The sequence below is a fragment of the Nannobrachium achirus genome (assembly GCF_963921795.1).
Source record: "Nannobrachium achirus genome assembly, chromosome: 5".
Classification (NCBI taxonomy): domain Eukaryota; kingdom Metazoa; phylum Chordata; class Actinopteri; order Myctophiformes; family Myctophidae; genus Nannobrachium; species Nannobrachium achirus.
The window spans coordinates 39,458,065-39,461,924 of record NC_137814.1 but is presented as its reverse complement, the minus strand read 5'-3'; the positions used below and the strand labels follow the sequence as shown (position 1 = coordinate 39,461,924).

Genomic DNA, 3,860 nt, shown 5'->3' with positions numbered 1-3,860 from the left:
TCAAAGCACGCGTGTAACAAGTTGCATGTCTTCAAACAAAACGAGTCATGACTTATGCCCGTTTGAAGTTTGAATTTTCAAACGCTTCGTATAGCGCCCCCCTTTGGCCGATTGGAATAAAATTGGTTTCAGTGATACTTTGACTAACCCTCCACATCTTTGCCAAATGCCATGAACGTGTAACTTTGCATGTATGATTTAGAGGCCGAAGAATAATTTGCATAAAACCGCAATATTGATTGAATTATTAAAAAAATTATATTTCACTTTAAAAGAAATCCGCCGAGACTAGTTTGACCGTATTGGTCCAAAGTTCATGTGAAAAAAGTTTTGTGCACGTAACGCGAAGATCCCAGGAGGAGATAGATTTTTACTGTTTTTCATATAATTCCAAATTGTGGGAGATTTAAAGGTCAAAGGTCAAAAGTTAGAGCGTAAAAGTTGTTCGGCATGAGGAGACGCATACGTGTATACAGGTTTCATGGCTGTACGTATAACAGAGCATGAGCTATACCTGTTCAAAGTTCGCACTTTCGAAGGCTTCCTACAGCGCCACCATTTGGCCGATTGCTGTATAAAATAATAGCACACCTCGCCACTGTAGGCTGAACACATTGATGTTTTTATTTTCATTTTCTGTCTAAGTATGTAGGAGTAGAAAGGAACCGAAGGTTTGAGGAGAACTTGATATGACGGTTAGATATTGTCACTAGAAAAATATTGTTCCTTCGAAACAATTGTGGGCTCGCTTCAAGCCAGAAAACAGTGGCTATAAAAGTACAAAATGTCAAGATCGCAGGCAGTGCTCTCTTTGACGTTACTGACGTCAAAGATTGGTCCATTTTGTTCCAAAAATGTGTTGTGCAAAAGTTGACCCGCTGGTGGCGCTATAACAGGCCAATGTAAGAAGGGTGGTATCTGTTCCTTGACCTATTGGGAATGTGCTTGTAAGATTTCACGCACATTGCAGGCTGTGTTCATGATTTGAGGTGTTTTTGGCTTTGGCCACTTTATCGCTGCTTGCAGCTATATTCATTATTATTATTTTTTTGTGTGTGTGTGCACTTCATAGGCATATTATATAAAGGTCCTTAGATTGTGTGTAGAATGTTTCATGCAAATTGCAAAAAGAAATCCTAACGGGTTTAAGCGTTTCACAAACTGCTCAAAATGATATAGCGCCCCCCTTTGGCCAATTGGGGTAAGATTGGTTTTAGTGATATTTGGACTAACACTCTACATCTTTGCCAAATACCATGAACATGTTACTTTGCATGTATGATTTAGAGGCAGAAGAATAATTTGCATAAAACTGCAATATTCATTGAATTTATTTAAAAAAAGCATGTTTCAATTTTAAAGAAATACGATCTGACAGATCTTTAGATATCGGTCCAAAGTTCACGTAAAAAAAGTTTTGTGCACGTGGAGCGAAAATTCCAGAATAAAAGCGGGTTTACGCGTTTTACAAACTGCTCAAAAAGGCGGAAAATCGAAGGGCGGAGCTTACTTAACAACGACACAGATGTCTTCCGCTTGAGTCAAAGCACGCGTGTAACAAGTTGCATGTCTTCAAACGAAACGAGTCATGACTTATGCCCGTTTGAAGTTTGAATTTTCAAACGCTTCGTATAGCGCCCCCCTTTGGCCGATTGGAATAAAATTGGTTTCAGTGATACTTTGACTAACCCTCCACATCTTTGCCAAATGCCATGAACGTGTAACTTTGCATGTATGATTTAGAGGCTGAAGAATAATTTGCATAAAACCGCAATATTGATTGAAGTATTAAAAAATTATATTTCACTTAAAGAAATCCGCCGAGACTAGTTTGACCGTATTGGTCCAAAGTTCATGTGAAAAAAGTTTTGTGCGCGTAACGCAAAAATCCCAGGAGGAGATAGATTTTTACTGTTTTTTATATAATTCAAAATTCTGGGGGATCTAAAGGTCAGAGGTCAAAAGTCAGAGTGCAAAAGTTGTTCGGCATGAGGAGACGCATACGTGTATACAAGTTTCATGACTGTACGTATAACAGAGCATGAGCTCTATCTGTTCAAAGTTCGCACTTTCGAAGGCTTCCTACAGCGCCACCATTTGGCCGATTGCTGTAAAAAATAATAGCACACTTCGCCACTGTAAGCTGAACACATTGATGTTTTTATTTTCATTTTCTGTCTAAGTATGTAGGAGTAGAAAGGAACCGAAGTTTTGAGGAGAACTTGATATGACGGTTAGATATTGTCACTAGAAAAATATTGTTCCTTCGAAACAATTGTGGGCTCGCTTCAAGCCGGAAAACAATGGCTATAAAAGTACAAAATGTCAAGATCGCAGGCAGTGCTCTCTTTGACGTTACTGACGTCAAAGATTGGTCCATTTTGTTCCAAAAATGTGTTGTGCAAAAGTTGACCCGCTGGTGGCGCTATAACAGGCCAATGTAAGAAGGGTGGTATCTGTTCCTTGACCTATTGGGAATGTGCTTGCAAGATTTCACGCACATTGCAGGCTGTGTTCATGATTTGAGGTGTTTTTGGCTTTGGCCACTTTATCGCTGCTTGTGTAGCAAGTTGCACAATGGATAACGCTGTTACACTGTTATAAATGAGATATGACTGCATAAAAACCAGAAGTAACCAGGTTCGGCTGCTGAGAGCTCAGTTTGTAGTGTGAATACCAAAGAAATTGGAGACGGAGTCAAAGTTGCAAGTTTAAACAGAAATATATATTGAAAACTTTTCAGACAGATAAGAAAATCAACAGTTGCAACAACATGAAAAATAACAAATGGGGGCCCTTTAAAGAGTTCGAGTTCAGTTCAGTTCATTGGGATTGGGCATTGGGATTGGGCATGGGATTGGGCTCAGTGCCTCAGTGAGAGAGAGAACACAAGGGGAACACAGGTTCCTACCAAACACCATGGGAGGAGGGGTTCAAGGTCCAGCAGGTTCAATGGGAGGCTCGCCAGAGCTCATCAGCTCGTGTCACAAAAAACCTGACCTGAAAAAGGCCAGGTGAAAATAAAGCAATCAGTCTATTGTACAATATAATTCAATTCTAAGTCAACATGAATGTTACTTTTCATTTCATGATTCTCATTAAAGTCAATATTTCAAGCTCATAATAGCATGCATGCATTAAGAAAATAAAAATATATTTCTCAAATAAATCATTACTTTATAAAGAAACAAAAGTCATTACTTCAAAACTCAAAATCTTTCAAACTCAAAATCAGATAGTTCAAAAACCCAAATGAAATACTTCAAAACGCAAATGTAATTCACTTTAGTGAATAATGAAAACCAAGCAGTTTGAGCTTGTACACATTTGTTTGGTCTGCTAGGAGTTTAGCACAGTCAAGTAAACCCCTTGTTACACAGCATTTGTGCTAAAACACCAAACAGCTAGCAGACCCATTTCAACACAATCGACCAAGCCATTGAGAATAAACCAGTTGATATGAACTCACCGCTGAGTAGGTATGGATAGGCACAGAAAGTATACAGCATGAGGGCAGCTGCAGCAGCATAGCATGAACCATGCTGCTTCCAAACACTCTGGGTTGGGAGGGAGTGGCAATCTAGGAAGTGACATCACATCAACCTTTATTTATACTCCTTGCTTGACAAGGTTGCCATGTCTGGTTGGGTTGCCACGTTTGGTTGCAATAAGTAACCAGGGTTACACTTGCAGCTATATTTATTATTATTATTTTATAATTTTTTGTGTGCACTTCATAGGCATGTTAGATAAAGGTCCTTAGATTGCGTGTAGAATGTTTCATGCAAATTGCAAAAAAAATCCTAGAATAAAAACGGGTTTAAGCGTTTTACAAACTGCTCAAAATTATATAGCGCCCC

At 38.9% G+C, this 3,860-nt stretch overlaps 1 long non-coding RNA gene across 1 annotated transcript; it reads right to left on the bottom strand.

The window, feature by feature from the left end:
- Window positions 1-2,703: 2,703 nt before the first annotated feature.
- LOC308284562 lies at window positions 2,704-3,574 on the bottom strand. Its single transcript, XR_013962030.1, has 2 exons — window positions 3,470-3,574; window positions 2,704-3,000 (listed from the first exon to the last, which is right to left on the bottom strand). It is a non-coding gene; the product is annotated as an uncharacterized lncRNA (long non-coding RNA).
- Window positions 3,575-3,860: the final 286 nt, after the last annotated feature.